This window comes from Dromiciops gliroides, chromosome 2 (assembly GCF_019393635.1).
Source record: "Dromiciops gliroides isolate mDroGli1 chromosome 2, mDroGli1.pri, whole genome shotgun sequence".
NCBI classification, from domain to species: Eukaryota; Metazoa; Chordata; class Mammalia; order Microbiotheria; family Microbiotheriidae; genus Dromiciops; species Dromiciops gliroides.
This window is the reverse complement of record NC_057862.1, coordinates 478,608,887-478,627,355: the sequence shown is the minus strand read 5'-3', so window position 1 is coordinate 478,627,355 and position 18,469 is coordinate 478,608,887. Positions and strand designations below refer to the sequence as shown.

The following is an 18,469-nucleotide window of genomic DNA, read 5'->3' as shown; positions in this document are numbered from 1 at the left end:
AAAATTAACAACCATGTAAAAGAGTGCTCCAAATCACAAATAAAGGAAATGAAAAACAAAACCACCCCAAGGTTTCATCTCACACTCAGCAAATTGGCAAAGACGACAAAAGATGGAAACAAGTCAGCATTGAAGGGGTTATAAAAAGATAGGCATACTAATGTACTGTTGATGGAGCTGTGAATTATCCCAATCATTCTGTAAAGTAATCAAAATTCATGCAAAGAAACTGAATTGGCAAAATTATTCTCAAATTTGATTTGGAATCACACAAAGAAGCTTATTAAAATGTCTATATCTTTTGACCTAGAAAATTCATAACTAGGCATACACTCCCAGAAATTCAATGACAAAAGGAAAGGCTTCATAAAAATACAAATAATTAGAGTAGCATTTTTTTGTAGTAGCTAACACATGGAAACAAAGTAGATCCCATCAACTAGGGAATGGCTAAACAAGCTGTGGCACATGAATATAATGGAATATACTATTATAAATTATTAAAATAATGAATATAGAGAAACATGAGAAGATATGCATTAGCTGATATAAACTAGAATAAGCAAAACCAAGAAAACTATGTAAATAGAAAGCAACAACAAATTAAAAAGTAAAACAAATGACAAATAAATAAGTTCAATCCCTCAAAAAAAGATATGAGAAGGTACCTCTCCCTTCTACCTTCTACCACTTCTTTGCAGAGGTGGAGGAGTGAGGAGTCTATGGCTGTAGAAAACATATCAGTCTTTTCTGATGTTAGCTTTGGTGGACTGCTTTCCCCTCTGTTTTGTTTTTTTGTTTTTTTGGTTTGTTTGTTTTTTTAATGAGGAATGGCTTTGGGGGGTAAGGGAGCAGATAGGGTATGCTGTGAAATGTAGGTGATGAAAAAACAAAATATATCAATAAAATTTTATTTTTTAAAGTTGAAGACTTTGTCTTAAAAAGAAAATTTTCATTCCTTCAATACCTTTCATTTAATCAGGAAACTCTAAAACCACTATATTAAGGGCTCTTAACCTTGTTTTGTGTCATGGACCCCTTTGGCCTATAGACCAAAATGAGGACCATAGTCCCCATGGACTACTTCTCAGAATAATGTTTTCATATGCATACAATAAAATACATAATATTACAAAGAAAACCAATTCTATGGAAATATAGTTATCCAAAAAATAATTTTTTTAAGTGCACAGATCCTATTTTAAAGAATACCTGTGGGGGCAGCTAGGTTGTGTAGTGGATAAAGCACTGGCCCTGGATTCAGGAGGACCTGAGTTCAAATCTGACCTTAGACACTTGACACTTACTAGCTGTGTGACCCTGGGCAAGTCACTTAACTTTCATTGCCCCCCCCCAAAAAAAAACTCTCTTAAAGAATACCTGCTATAAAGACACATGATGAAATGTACAATTATAGTTACACTGAAAACAAATGTTTTCTTTCAAGTATTTTCCTGGAGTATTCCACATTATCAACATAAGCATAAATTGGCCTAGTCAATGGAATTCTACTGAATAAATTGCTCAAGGAAAATTAAACAGGAATAAGAATTCTAGGCATCCAACATAGCAGAAATTTTCTTTCCATACCCCATAGAAAATGAAATGAACTGTTAGCAGCTCAGAGGACCAGGAAAGTCCTTCTACATAAGATGATGTTTGAGCTGGGATGGAAGGAAGCCAGGAAAAGGTGGAGGTAAAGAAGGAGAATATTCCAGGCACTAGAGACAGCCAGTGAAAAGGCATGAAGACCAAAATGTATGCCAGCAGACCTAGACCATGGAATATTTAAAGGTCATAAGATATAAGGAGGGAAGGATGGGAAGGAATCATATAGAGAAGAGCCTTAAATGCCAGAGGAGGTAATATTAAATCCTAGAGATTAGAGGGAGCCTTTGCAGTTTACTGAGGAGAAGGAAGAGGGCTGATGTAGTTGTGTTACGCTTTAGACGAACCACTTGGAAGACAGATTAGAGTGAGGAGAAATTTAACACAAGAAAACAAAACAGGAGGCTGTTTCAATAGTCTAGGAAAGAGGCGATGAGAGCCTGAACTAAAGCGGTGGCTGCGTGAGTGGAGAGAAAGGGACAGATGTGACCAATACTGTGGGGAAAGAAATGATAACTTTGGTCATTAACTAAAATGTTAAGAGAATACTCATTCCTCTCAAGCTGCACAAGAGATTCATTCTACCAAGTACCAGAAGCTTCTTCATCCTGGAAGCCCTGGAATTCAGATTTTGGAAGAATCTTCCACCGTGTACGCCGATCAGGACCTCCACTTAAGGATGGTGCCTAGGCCAGCCAGGGCTCATTTTGCTCCAGAATGTACTCAGGACTTCACTATCCCCTACCCCAACATCCACACCCCAGTCCCTTTTTAGCTTCCTTTCACGTGGTCTTCCCCATTTGAGGACAAATTCCTTGAATTCGTATTCCTAGCTCTTAGAATAATACTTTCCAAATATAGAGTTTTAATAAATGCTTGTAGAAGGGGCAGCTAGGTGGTGCAGTGGACAAAGCACCAGTCCTAGATTCAGTTGGACCTGAGTTCAAATCCAACCTCAGACACTTGACACTAGCTGTGTGACCCCCGGGTAAGTCACTTAACCCCCATTGCCCTGCAATCAATCAATCAATCAATCAGTGAATAAATAAATGAATGAATGAATGAATAGATAGATAGATAGATAGATAGATAGATAGATAGATAGATAGATAGATAGATAGATGAGTGCTTGTAGGCTGATAGGCTGATAAGAGTTTTCTACTTATTAGGGTTACACAGAAATCCATTTTTGTTTTATTAAGAATGTCACTTAAGGGGCAGCTAGGTGGCATAGTGGATAAAGCACCAGCCTTGGATTCAGGAGTACCTGAGTTCAAATCTGGCCTCAGACACTCGACATTTACTAGCTGTGTGACTCTGGGCAAGTCACTTAACCCCCATTGCCCTATCAAAAAACAAAACAAAACAAAAGAATGTCACATTATTGGGGCAGCTGGGTGGCACAGTGGATAAAACACCAGCCCTGGATTCAGGAGGACCTGAGTTCAAATCCAGCCTCAGACACTTACCTACTAGCTGTGTGACCCTAGGCAAATCACTTAACCCCAATTGCCTCACCAAACCAAAAAAAGAGCTTATGTGCCTCACACTGTGCTTAGCGCTTTATCACAGATAGACATTTAAATAAGAAGGTCCCTACTTAGAGGCCCTTATAATCCAGTTGCACAGGTGAGACAAAGTTGATGCTGGATTAGAAGATATTACTCCAAGCAGGGAAAGAAAAAAAAAAGAATAATGATAACCATAATAATAACACTAACAAAAATGCAGACATGAGTAAATGAAAGGCATGTTCTAAAAATGGCAAGTAGACTGTTGGTGTTTGGAGGGCAAGGTACGTAATAGCAAGTAGTGGGAAGCAAGGCTAGAAAGGCAGGAATATGTTTGGTAAGTTTGGTAAGCAATGGGAAGATACTGAAAGCTTCTGAGTTAGAGAATAATATAACCAAAGTTACATATTAAGAATATTAGTCTAATAAGCAGCAAATAAGAGAGACTGGACAGTAGCAGAGAGCCTAGAACAAGAGAAACCAATAAGATTATCGCAATGGTTTAGAAAAGATACAGTGAAGGCTTAAATGATGGTGGTGGCTATAGGGATGGAAGGTAGGGTATAAGTGAAAGAGCACACACACAATTAGCATGATGAAGTGAGATTTCTTTTGGGTAGAGAGAGGTCGGACTAAATGGTGCCACTGAGGTCCCTCCTAACTTTTCAAATTCTGTGATTCTGTTGTTTAGTCATCAGCAGAAATCACCAAATAGAGAAGCAAAGGAGGTAAAAAGTAAAGTACAAATAATAAGAGAAATGCAAGTTATAATAACTCTGAGGCTTCATCTCATACCCATTAAATTGTCAAAGATGACACTAATCAATTATAGTAGAGCTGTGAGGAAACAATCACATGTATGCACTGTTAACACAGCTATACACAGGTCCAACCATTCAGAAAAAACAATTTGGAATTATGCAAAGAAGTTCACCAAATTGTCTATACTTTTTGTCCCTGCAATCCCACTATTGAGTATATGTACAATTAAGGTTAATGACAAAAAGAGAAAACTCATAAGTAACAAAATACTCAGAGCAATACTTTGTAGTACCAAAAAAAACTAGAAACCAAGTGGGTACCAATCAACTGAAGAATGGCTTAAAAAAAAATGTGGTATACAAAAGAAATGAAGTATTATTGTACTGTAAGTAAATATGAGAAACATGGGAAGATGCATGGATTAATGCACAGTAAAGAGTAGAATCCGGAGCAGGGGAGGAAATATAGCTACAGTGATGTATCTGAAGACAAAACTGCAATGGCCAGTCTTTCGCCCAGAGGAAAGAAGAGGAAACATAGCTCCTTCATGAGGATAGAGAGGGAAAAACTATGGATGCAGAATGATGCAAATACTGTCAGAAGAATGGAAGCAAGATACCTTCAGAAATTATTCAGATATTTTAGAAAGGTAGAAATAAAGGTTATTCACTGAGGGAAACAACTCTGATGGTGGTTTTAAGAAGAAAGTTAAAAGCTAAAAAGCGTTCCAAGAAAAATTTAAAAAGAAATTGGAAGCATCAGTTTGTAATATGGCAGCAGTTAGCATGGCCCTGTGAAAAGAGCACTGGATTTGGAGTCCTCAGCAAATGTGAGTTCAATTCCTGGCCCTGTGACCTTGGGCAAGTCTCATAACTTCTCTGGACAGATTTCACTCCCATAAAATGAGAGAACTGCACTAGATGGCTTCCCATGGGACTTCGCAGTTGACAATGAATAACTCTAAATGAGGGAAATATGAAAATGCAAAATAGTGGAAAGGGGAAATAAATTATATACTGAACATGATTTAATTTTTCTCTCATAATTACACTGCTCAGCGATCATTCTAAGTCCAAATTCTTGTTATGTAACACTGAACCACAGGCTGTTACCTGGAAGGTTCTGTTATGAGGCAACACAACAGAGACTGAGAAAAGTAAAAGAAGTGTGAAGGCAGCAAAAGAAAAAAACATTTAGTATGACATTATTGTTTTCTTGTGGTTTTCCTAAAGTTTAGTGGTGAAAAAATATTTTGGGTAATAAATAATGTTCTCTCTCTCCTTCCTTCCCTTATTTATATACATGGTTTTGTTTGTTTTAACCAACATAACAAAATGGGAGTTGGGGTTTTCAAATATATTGCAAATTCATTTAAAAATCCAAATTCTCCTCAAAATGTCTTCACATTCTGTATAAAAGCATTTATATTCACAGGAATGACTAAATTAGGCACATGTGGTTTTTTAAATATGACTGCATTTTCAATTAAATTTAATTCACTAAGCATCTATGTGCCAAACAAAACAAAATATAGTTCAAATCCATTATATAAAACATTTACTATTCTCTAAATACATTTACATTATGGATCAATTTACATCCTCCCTATGCAATAACAGTTCAACAGAAGGATACAAATACCAACAGTAGCATCATAACAGACCTCTGTTCCCTAACCTTTCTAACCATGCTTCCTTCCTCTTTCCTCAAATGGCACAGAATTCTAATCTCTAAAACCTCTCTAATACATATGCTTAATTAATGGCATAAAAGAAACCATCATATAACCATCCTATGCAATTCCTGTCTGTCTTCTGCCAAAATATCACCACAAGGGACTTCCCCAGCCATGAAAATTAAAAAACAAGAAAAACAGCAAATCAAAAAGCCCAACACGAAAATATAAATTCTGAAAATCAAGGGAAATGGTAACAATTATTTTTAAAACTAAATTGAATTAATAAAATGAAGAGACAAGTGGTATTTTTTTTCCATAAGACAAACAGCTAGCTGGTCTAACTTTTAAAATAGAGAGGAAAACCAAATTGCTGGTACCAAAACTGAAAAAGGAGAATTCAAAACAAATTAGGAAAATTTAAAAAATTATTAGAAATTATTTAGACCAATTATACACCAAAAAACTGTCAAATTAACTGAAATGGATGAATATTTAGAATAGAAAATAGTCATAATAACAAAATAACAAATCAATAAAATAAATAGCCCAATCATAGAAAAAGTCATTGATAAAGCATAAATGAACTACCAAAAGAAAAACAGCCTGGATTATATAGATTTACAAATAAATTCTATCAAATATTCAAAGAACAATAAATTTCAATATATTAAACATAATGTTTACAATAAAAAGAAGAGGTTTTTCCAAATTTCTTCTATTATATAAGCATAATCTTAGGGGCAGCTAGGTGGCACAGTGGATAGAACACCGGCCCTGGAGTCAGGAGTACCTGGGTTCAAATCCGGCCTCAAGACACTTAACACTTACTAGCTGTGTGACCCTGGGCAAGTCACTTAACCCCAATTGCCTCACTTAAAAAAAAATAATTAAAAAAATAAAAAATAAAAAAAAACATAATCTTTATTCCTAAAGTGGAGAACAACAAAATGGAAAAAGAAAAGTATAGCTCAATATCCCTAATGAACAAGGATGCAAAAATGTTTAATAAAATATTTTTAAAGTGACTATTGTACTATATATACACCAGCAATACAAAGCTTTTTCTATAATAGAAAAACTATAAAAATATTAATAATGCAGGCCATATTAAAGGAAAACAAAAAATCATATGGTTATATCAATAGATGCAAAATAGAGGCTTTCAATAAAATATAACAATCATGTCTGTTAAAGATACTAAAAGTATAGCAACAGCATATATCTAAAACCAAGAGCCAGCAGTATATATAATAGAAACAAACTAGAGGCCTTTCCAATAAGATCCAGTAAGAGGAAAAGAATGTCCACTATCAGCACCATTAATTGCTATAATGCTGGAAATGCTATCTTTATATCAGTAAGAGAAAAACATAAGGGAAATAAAAGGAAAATAAATTATCGCTTTTACAGATATGACAATATATTTAAAGGACCCTAGAGAATAAAATGAAAAAACTGAGACAATTCGTAACTTCGACAAAGTAGCACAAGATAAAATAACCCATGCAAATCAGTGGCCTGTCTGCATTTTGCCAACAAAACCCAACAAAAGAGATAAAAAGAGACATTAATAACAAAATAGCTATAGAATGTTTCAAATAATTGGGAGTTCACCTACCAAGGCACACACAGGAATTAAATGGACACAGCTACAAAACATACTTTATTAAAAAAGACAAACCTAAATTAATCTCTGATGGTTGGGCCTATGCTAACAGAATAAAATGACAAAAGTATCTAAATTAATTTTCGTAACCATTGCCATTCCAATTAAAGTGCCAAAGATAATTTTAGAGAGTTATAAAAAAAAATGTACATGGAAGAATAAAAAAGATCAAGAATGGGGGGGGGGTAATGTGGGAAGGAAGGAGACTTTGCTTTAACAGTTTTAAATTATACTACAAAGCAGTAATTATCCAAACTATTTCGGTATTTGGTTAAAAAAATAGAAAAGTTTGTTAATGGAAAAGATTACACAGCACAAAGAAATATACACACATAGATACAATGTTTTATAATCCTCCAAACCAGCACTTGGTAAACCATAGCCCAAGGTCAGATCTGGCCAGCTGATGGCAGGATTTGACCTGTAGGCAGTAACCACTCCTACTGGACCCCCAGCTAATGGATAAAGGGACTCACTATTTGATGAACACTGCTGGGAAAATGGAAAGTAATCTGGCAAGCTCAGACCCATATCTCACACAGTTTATCAAGATGAGATCTAAATGAATACATGACATAACTATAAAAAGTCCTATCATAAAACAAATTAGAGGAGCAAGGAAGGAAATATCTTTCACAGCTAAAGCCAGGTGAAGAGTTCATGACCAAGCAAGGGATAGAGAGGATCAGAAAAGATAAAATGGATCACAGGAGCTTGTATGGGGGAGATGGAACAGATCTTAGACATCATCTAATCAACACCCTCATTTTACAGCTGAAGAAACTGTCCTCAGAAATTAAGTGACTTGACCAAGTTCACACAGACAGTGACAGAGCTGGAACTTTAGATAGGGCACGTTTCAAATAAATGTTTTCTAAGGGTTGCCATCAATGATATTAACATTGATGGGACACTGATGGAGAAAAAGTAAAAACATCCTAAACCTACAATGTTATGCTGCCTTTGAGGTCCATGCTGTGGAAAAGTATTGTGGACAAGACGGTATTTTAATAAGACATTTTAATACTTTGGAAGAAGAATGCACTGGATAATGTCCAAGTCAGACTGCCATGATCAAATTGTCCTCAACTTACAAACCCTTCATCTGTATGAAGAAGCAGAGGAGAAAACTAAGGTCAGCTCACCCCATCCTTTGTCCTCTGATTCAGAAATGAGCTACTCATCTAATGCAGTCAGTCAGAAAAAGATGTCTTCTTTTAGGCAGATGTAGAAATAGAAAGTATTCCTCTAATATGATGAGGGTAGACAGGAAAAAACCTAACCTATTTCTTCTCCCAAAAGGAAGGCATCCTTATCTTAAGTGCTGTAAATGGAGGAAAATGTTGCGTAGCTGGAAGTAGGATTCATTTTCCAAGAAAAACAATGTTATAAAATAGTGGTTCAAGAGAGTAGTACTACACTTGAGATACATGATGGGGCATAAATAGGCTTTTGTAAGCAGTCCCAAAGAACCTTAGCCCCTTTTTATATGACTGTTTCATTGGGAAAATGCATACAAACTTTGTTTTTTAATTCCAAGAAATGCAAGGAATTTTTACAAAACCTTTGGCAACATGATTTGATCACAGGTTGGGGATCAATTATACTAAATTACATTCTACAACTAAGGGTATTAGAATAACGTTCCAGTGTAGTTCATTATTACAGTCTTTTTTTAATGTAAAATTTGAGATAAGGGTTTTTTCCCCTCCCTAAAAAAACCCTAGGAATAAGGTAATCTAAGTTCTAGTCCCAGCTGCACAATTACTAGTAGTGTGAACTTTGGAAAAAATCCCTCTATCTCTCTGGACTCAAGTCAACTCACCTATAAAATGATCTTGGATCTTGAATCCTCATAGCTCTAAAATACTATGATTCTATGAAAAGCAACGTAATGGACTAACATAAGATAGTCCCTGGCCTTAATGAGGTTATCAGGGGAAATAGTATATACATACATGACTACACCATCAATTTTTGAGTGCCTTCCTAGGATACAGATTGCAGCACATCAACAGAAACCCATTCTGAGCATTTCTTGTCCATGTTCTCCAAAAAGTTCACCACAGGAAGTCCACTCAAACTCACTGCTCTTCCAAACTTCTTTCTTTTGGGAGTACCACCATTCCTACCAGTCACACAGGTTCTCAACACTGGTATTATACTTGACCTCTTACTCTCCTACAATTCACAGATTTAATCAATTGCCAAATCCCTTCATTTCTATTTCAACAGTTCTCACATACATCCCTTTCTCTCCACTCCCACAGTCAACCTAGGAAGCGGTAATAACAGAAGTCCACTGGATGTGAAAAGATGTAAAGGAAGGTTGTAACCAGTTTGCAACTTATACTGTATCATATAATCTTCACAACAACCCTGTTAAGTGCCACAAGTTTTGTCGTTTCCAATGACCAGATAGGGAAATTGAGGCTCAGAAAGTTTAAGTGATTCACCTACAGTCATATAGCTTTTAAGTGAAAGAGTGGAACTTGAACCTATGTTTCTCCTAACGCCAAAGCAAGCATCCTTACCACTGTACCATGCTGCTTCTCATATCAGAGTAACATATTAAAAAGGTTACTCAGAAAGTATTACAAAGGATAGACTGGGGAAGAGAGAGAATGTAGACAAGAAAATCAATAAGGAGGCCACTACAATTACAGAATCAGTTAGAAAGGAACAACAGGGAGGTCAGTCACTGGATCTTAGAGTACATGGAGGCAACTAAGGTATAAAGAGACTGGAAAGGTAGGAAGGGGGCAGGTTATAAAGGGCTTTAAAAGCCAAACAGAGGGTTTTATATATATGATCTTGGAGGTAATAGGAATCCACTGTAGTTTAATGAACAGGGAGATTAAAAAAGTCAGCCTGAACTTTAGGAAGATCACTTTGACAGTGAAATGGAGAAGGGACATGAGGTAATGAAGGCTTATATCAGAGTAGTGACTTAACCTGATTTGTCTTGGGAGAGAATCAAAAGGACTTGGAGATTGAAAGCTGAACTGCTAAAAATTTAAAAAGACCCAAAGAACTCCAAACCCTAAATCCCTCCTCTGAACACAAAGAGTTAAATTATATCTAAACATAAAGCAACAATTTTGAGCAAATATGTTAACACGAATGTGACTATAATCACTAGGTCACAAGCCATTATGTATAAATGCATAGGCTGTACAGAATGAACACATAAATTTAATGTTTGAAAAATCATGCAAAAATAAAGTTTCACTTCAAAAGGACTATAATGATTAATATGGCTGAAAGAACCCAAGGGAAAAAATGGAAATCTAACATTATTCTGCGATAAAACATCACAGAATATGCCTTGCTTCTGCTTTTGGCGCCAACAAGTGTTTCTAAGGTGATCTGGAATAGACAAATACAGCACAATTGGACAATACTTGTGGTTTTGCCAGCACCAGGCCAACAATTCAAATCATCACATCTCTGTTCATCAGCCTTATTATACAGTTAAAAGCCATATGTTGTTGGTGGTGGTGGTCCTTTGTTTTCCAAAAAGACTGTTGACATCACAGGATGATGTCTAAACTTGCACGTGAACTGGATTTAAATGAGACTCTCTCTTCAAGACTCATCCAAGTCCAGTGGTAAGACAAAAGTCAAGATAACTGGCAATGGCCTGGGATGAAGTGTATGACCTTGGTATCTGACCAACCTCTAAGCACCCCACAGTAGTGGCTTCAGCCGCTTTCATGGCCATTAGAACAAATTGTTCTCATCTGCCTATTCCACCTGGGAAGTCTTCATATGCTTGGAGTAGACATCCCCCAACTCATTGACGGGTTTGAGGCCTGTTGGTTACCCTCAACCTGGTTTAACTCATCTGTTAAGATGGTTTTACTAGCGTGTGGCTACTGCACATGATATAGTTTCTTAATATTCCATGGATACCAAGACAATCCCAAGAAACTAATGAGGAAGCTTACTATGCACCCCTATAGAAAGAACTGATAAAAAGAACACTTATGGATTGTACATATATAACCTGATTGCGATCTTGTGGAGGGGGGAGGAAAGGGAGGGAGAAAAATTTGGAACTCTAAATCTTATGAAAATGAATGTTGAAAATTACCCTTACATGTAAATGGAAAATAAAATAAATAGATTACATTTTAAAATACATATATATTCCATGGATACCAGTGCAACTCTAAAGCTGTCTGTCCATCTATAATCCCTCTCACTATTGATATATGATCAGTCCTACTCCTTTTCTAATTCATTCCCAGATGTCAAATTTTAATGTCATTTCTTATATGCAGTTCACCAACTGATAATATGTTACAGGCTACTCATATTCATCAGGTGCCCCTGTATTACATTTGGGGTCACTAGAAGTCTTTTTTTTTTTATTTGCAGGCAATGGGGGTTAAGTGACTCGCCCAGGGTCACACAGCTAGTAAGTGTCAAGTGTCTGAGGCCGGATTTGAACTCAGGTACTCCTGAATCCAGGGCTGGTGCTTTAACCACACTAAAAGTCTTTTTTACAGAGTAAGCAATGAATAAGGTTTTGCAGACTTAAAAACATTGATGACATGATCAAACACCATAATATCAACATTATAAGAAAATAGGAACATTCAATTCACCTCATATCACATGACATGCATTTAGCACATCGCACCCATGATGTGACAAGTATCTGAAAAATATTGCCTGCTTATAGGGAACCATTCTGTATTTTGACTTTGTAAAAGACATATGGTATTCTAATATTAATCCTATTAATTAATACCTTTTTTACTTCATTGTAATTGATAGCATTTCTGTCTCTAATATTCTGTTAAAACAGAAGTGATTAAAGTGGGTACCTTTGTTTTATTCCTGGTTTTTGTGAGGATATTTTTAATGTTTCTGTCTATAATTCTGGCTCTTGGTTTTAAGTGTATACTTTTAAGTAACAAAGAAAAGTATCTCTTCCAATTCTTCACTGTGTTTTAAACATGAATGAATTTTCTATTTTGCTAAAAACCTTTTCTATAAAGGCCATATGCCAAAATCTATGAATGAACAAAAAGTTCTAGACCAAGTTGAAAAATAAAACCTCGTGGTCCTTTTAGGTATTATCTTTAAACTTATAAAGACCAGTAAATATCAAAAAGTTCTTAATGTTGGTCTTGTTTATATGTTAGCTGCTTTCTTTTCAGCATACAATCCTGCAACAAGCAATCAAATGAAGATTATGCTAAAACTGTAGTTTCCATTCATTTAAAAATCATTAACAAAGGACCTTCCACATTCCAAGTACTGGAGCTAGAAAGACAAAAATGAAATCACTTGTACCCTCAAAGAATTTAGATTTTACTAGAGACATGCTTTAAAAAACTAAACTAAACTAAACTAAACTAAAGATCCTCACCAAACTTGACCAAAATTATTTCCTGTAAGCTTTTTAGGATAAGACACAGGATCTGTATACTATGCATGTGTGTACATACATGTAACTCAATCAAAATAAACTTTCACAATAAAGTAATTCAAATTTAGCAGAAGAACCTTTAACAAATAAGTCATTATTAATCTTACACTCTATACTTCTTAGTTGGTTTAAAACTGTACAATCAGAATGCCATTTCCAGAAACTGTTTCCATACACAGAACTAATCCTGGTAGTTAAGTAACATTCTTCCCAAACAGGTGTTACTAGATCATAAGCAGAGCTAGGCTGAAAATTCTTCCCAATACTATTAAAAACACATCTCTTAATTTCAAACTTGGAAGCAAAACCAAGACATCCTGATCAATCTGTACCAAGGGACTGTCTAGTTAGAAACAGATTTTATAGATCCATTTTTTTCTAGTCTAGTTGATAACTTCTCCACTGAAATATAAATGCTAATTAGAAATACAAACTATATTTCTAATTTCCACTGTCAACTTTAGAGTCAAAGGAACGAGCCTATAATGTTAAATGATAATGGAATTGTTTTAATTGGTTATTTTAACTCTATATGTAAAAGGCAATCATTTGGTGGCAGCTAGGTGGTGCAATGGATAAAGCACCGGCCCTGGATTCAGGAGGACCTGAGTTCAAATCTGGCCTCAGACACTTAACACTTAATAGCTGTGTGACCCTGGGCAAATCACTTAACCCTCATTGCCCTGGGGGGAAAAAAAGGCAATCATTTGAAATAGATAACAAACAATCCATTTCAATTTTTTTCTCTTATCTTTCCATTTTTTTCCTCACATCTATCAAAAACACCCAAGTCATTTTTTTCTAAATTAAAAAACTGCCAGATGTTGGCTGTCTGTAACTTTAAACAGTACATCAGTCTGCATGGATTTGGAAATTTCTATGACCTCCAGTCTCCTGACTATTACAACCAAATCTGCCTCATTCTGACTAAAGAGACTAGGAAAAAATAGGAATCTATGCAAAGTTTTATTCTATTGCTGTGAATTTACTTCTTCCCCTCTAAGCAGGAAGAACATGTATTTTGTGATGAACTTGTAGGGCTGATGATATCACTCCAGTGACAAAAAAAAGCCAAGCAGTGAGAAAAGCCAAGCCTAATTCAAAATATGGCATTAGTAAAATTAGACGAGTTGAATATGGCCAAGGAATATAGCTGAATGAAAACCCCTTGCCTTGCAGCCAAGTCTTCAAGGAGAAATCAAATAGCTCTTCATAATATTACCAGAGAACAATCTATCCCTCAAGAATAAAATGGTGCTAATAAAATTAGGTATACACATCTGGCTTAAAGCAACTTGTTCAAGAAGGCACCAAAATAATTGAATAGTTTAAAACTAATCAAACAAATGTTTCAACTTTTTCCATCTTTTTCAAGTTCTCATCATCCCTCACCTGGACTATTGCCATGAACTCCTAATTGCTCTCCTCACCTCAAATCTCTTACTGTTCCAATCCAACCTCTACACAACTATAAAAGTGACATTCTGAAAACACAGTTCTGTCCATATTATTCCCCCAGGAAAGAAGCTCCAGTGATTTTCTTCTATTCCTAGGATAAAATGCATAATCCTCTGGTAGATATTTTAAGTCTTTCAGCCTTTCTCCAATTGACTTCCAGGCTTACAGAGGACTCCTCTAACTAGCCAAAGTGGCCAACTTTATGGTCCATCTTCCACCTTTTCTGTTTTTGCAAAGCTGCCCCTGTGCCTGAAATGTCCTTCCTCCATGCACTCACCTCTTAGAATCCTTAGTCTACTTCAAAGCTCTGTTCAAGTGCTGAGACTTCTTCCATGAGGCCTCCTCCAGTTGCTAATTTCTCCCTTCCTGCCCTTCCCCCAATTATTTTGTATCTACTTTGCATGTGTTTTGTATATATTTATATGAGTACATGTTTTCCCCCTCAAAGGATGTAAGTTCCTTAAAGATAGGAATTATTTTCTTTTTGTATTTCTATCAATAGTACCTGAAATTGTGTCTAGTCCATAGTACACACTTAGCAAACATTTGTTAAAATTTAAAATGTTGAGATCTTACTACATAGTGTTTTGACACAGAGTAAAACCTCAAAGAAAAATGAAAAATTATTTTTAAAGGGGTCATTTGATTAACAGTCACACCAAGCAATGGCTTCCATTTTCACTTTCAATAAAACAGCAATAATGACTTCTCCCAAATGTACCATTTGCTCCTCGTTTTCCAAAAATGTATTCCTATTTACTCTGCCACTGCCAGCTTGGAAACAATGTAATTTTCTCCACTTAAAGCTGTAGGGTTTAAATTCAATCCCATAACACTGGAAGAACAGACTTTTATAGCATACATCACGGTACAAGCAATCATTTTCTAAGGCCAAAACTCAAATAGAGGTTAAAAAAAAAAAGCTCTCCCATTGAAATAGGAAAATGTAAGCAACTGCCTATCAATGAGAGGTGGCAGCTTAAACTTCTTAAGTAAAAGACTCAAAGTACAATGAAATCATATTAGCTAAATAAGCCAAAACTTGGAAAGCATTATTTGTCCCGAGTATTTAGCAAAGATCAAAAAAGGATGGGGGGGGGGGGGCAATATATCTTAAGAAAAATGAAAGTTAATAATAAAGTAAAAATAACATTAAAATATTACTGAAAACTTAGGACCTCGAGTAAGGCCTAGTTGTTCTACAGAATGATAATGACAAAACAGAATGCCCAAAATAAACAAAATGAAGTCTTTTTTAAAAGGACAATTGAATTTCCATTCCTCCTGGCCATGTCCCACACTAATGACTTTCCTTCTTTGGGATCATCTTCTGTGCCACCAATATCAAGCCTCTTTCAACTGTCCTAACAGTTATTTTAAAAGAGTTACATTCAAATATTAGGCATTACTGCCTGGACCCCAAGATTTTTTTTCTTATAAATCTCATTTACAGGTGCCTCTGCTATCATTTCACAAGCAAGCTTACTCTTCCTGGGTCCCTGATACTGACACCCCACAAAAGGGTTTCAAAACTTACTAATTAATGAAACACATTTTTATCCTCTTGGTAGAAAAGTGGAGGACTAAGATTTCGGGATAGTGTATGCTATCAGACAGTTTCCAATTCAGCTGGCTTTGCTTAACAGTCTTTCTTTGGTGCAAGGCAGGGTTCAATGGGAGAAAATATGAGACTATGGGGAAATGAAAATATGGGAAAAGTAAAAGTATAGTATAAAAACAAAAGCTATCAGTACAACTTTTTAAAAAGAAACATGTTAATCTCTAAAATATGTGGAGGTGAAGTATGACTATAGTAACTTGGAAGTACAGTCTGATGAACAAAAATGATAATTTAATAAAATTAGAGCATAGGAAAAGTAGAAATTCCATACCAGGTCACTCATAGATCATCAGTCTCCGGCATCAACTTCAAAAGAAAGGGATGTATCTCAAATATACTTAAACTGCTATAGTTATCTACTAGGAATCTATTTTCAATCAATTCTTCTAGACACTCCTTGAAGCTATCTTTATTTTTGGTCTCCTCATTGGGAGAAGTTTCATATGTTGACTATCCAATGTACAAAGCAGTACTAGACTTCCTCTTATTCTGCCCCTAAAACAACATCTTTTAAACTTCAAGGGCTTTCCTTAATTCTAGCCTTCTGAGATTTGGTGAACAATGCCAGATTATACATTAAAGTTTGAGAAAATACTATGTGCACTTCTTTAATTTTAAGCCACAAACATGAGCAGCATCTGATATTTTTAAAATATGGTCAATTTCTGTTCAGTAAAAAAGGCACATAAAAGAATATTTCTTATCCATACTCCCCTCCCCTTACCCTCGTTTCCCCATGAAATATTAATTCAAAAAAGAAAAGTCCATCAATCAGCAAACAAAAAAGACCATTGCTGATGTTCTTTATTGTATTTTTTTTATTTTTGAAAGTTCTATTACAAAACAGCTTTTGACAAATAAACCAGATCAGAGACCCTGACCCATTAATATCAATTCCCTAATCCACAGGTGAGATATGTTTTAACAGCTATACTAATCTCCAAAATGGCAGTTTTCTTTTTACCATTTCCAGGAGGATATTTCATGACCAAACATAATAAAAACTGATATGTTTCATTGTTGAAGCCAATGGAATAATATATCCCTAAGAGACTAATATCTACTAACAGAAAAAATATAATAAACTAAAACACAATTACAAAAAATAATTTATACCTTTTTAAACCTTTAAAAATAAATAATAAGAATGTGCTGGTCTTTTCTCCCCCTAAGGTTTTAAATAAGTAAAATCAAACATATTTTTATTATAAAAATTTTGCTAGTATATAATTTTGCCTAATTTGGGCAAATCCAAATTAAGCAAATAGATCAAGTACCTAATATGTACATGGCTCTTTAGGAAAATAAATAAATAAAAGATACTATTTTTAGCTGTCTTGCTGATAAGATTCTGGTAGGGTCTGTTCTTTTTAAGCATTTGTAAATCATTTTTGACCTACATTCAAACTTCCAAAAGAACCACAAATTCATAATTATATCTCTTGCCCCTCATCATGATAGACTATAATGGACATCACAGTATATTAGGTTGTTATTCCTCATTCATATAACATTGAAAAGCAAGGAGCCATGAATAGAAATTGGGACAGAAACATTTAACCTGGCAGAGCTGCCTACAATGATCTCCATAACTATAATGATGCTAATCCAAAAAAAAAATTTTTTTTTCAGAGAACAGAGAGGTTCAGTCACCAAGCCATACAAATGGAAAGAATAATGTGAAAATGTTTTTTGAGCTCACTTCACAAATGTGGAATTCCTCAGATGATCAAGAGACTCAAATGTACTGGAGATAATCTATGATGTAATCTTTCAACAAGTATTAGCATCAATAACATAAAGTATGTTCAAGTACTAAGGATACAAAAACTCTAAATGTCTTGCACCTTGCCCTTGAAGGACTTACAAGGTACTGAGAAAGAAAGTCAAATACACAAATTAATATAATCCTACAGCACACAATAAGTACAATAGGAGAGGTCAATCTGAGAAGGACAAGAGATTGAGGAAAGAGAGAAAGGATATTAGGCTGGTGATTTAGAAGGGAAGACAAAAATTCAGACTCAAAGATAAATAGATAATAGATAAATAGATAATAAATAGATAATAGATAAATAGATAATAAATAAATAGATAATAAATAGATAATAGATAAATAGATAATAAAAGGACTGTATCATCTAGTCAAATTCTCTGATTTTTCAGATGAGTCTCAGATAAGGAAAGTTAGTTGAACGGAGTTACATAGCTAGTGAGTAATTAACTCAGATTTTCTGACTCCAAGCCTATCATTCTTTCCAATACACTAAGACTAATGAGGCAAGCCAATGACCTAGCTACTTGGACAAAGATAGAAAGAGAGAGCTCATTTTCACTAATTCTGATAAGTGTTCAATGTTATGATATTCCCTCAGAGTCTATCATGATGAGGGACAAGAAAAATAAATATGAATTTGTGGTTCTTTTGGAAATCTAAACTTAGGTCAATGAATGACTGGCATGTGCTAAAGTTCTCAAAGATCTCTTTCAACCCTGACAAGAAGTCATAAGCTCCCAGGGACAACATCCAACATTATGCTGCACTGCAGCACAGCTGAAAATTTAGCAAGTGCTTTTTGATGAATATAATATGAAAAGATAATTTTCACCTACCTCAGCCACACAAAAAATAAAAATCCATAGTAACAATTTAACACAAGAAGAAAATAATAAAAGCAAACACTGCTGAGCTGAGGACTTAAAAAGTTCAGAAAAGAAACAA

General features: G+C 35.1%; 1 protein-coding gene across 1 annotated transcript in view; it reads right to left on the bottom strand.

Annotated features, from left to right (window-relative positions):
- TTC27 (tetratricopeptide repeat domain 27) overlaps positions 1–18,469 on the bottom strand; it is a 230,231-nt gene that overhangs the window by 127,408 nt on the left and 84,354 nt on the right.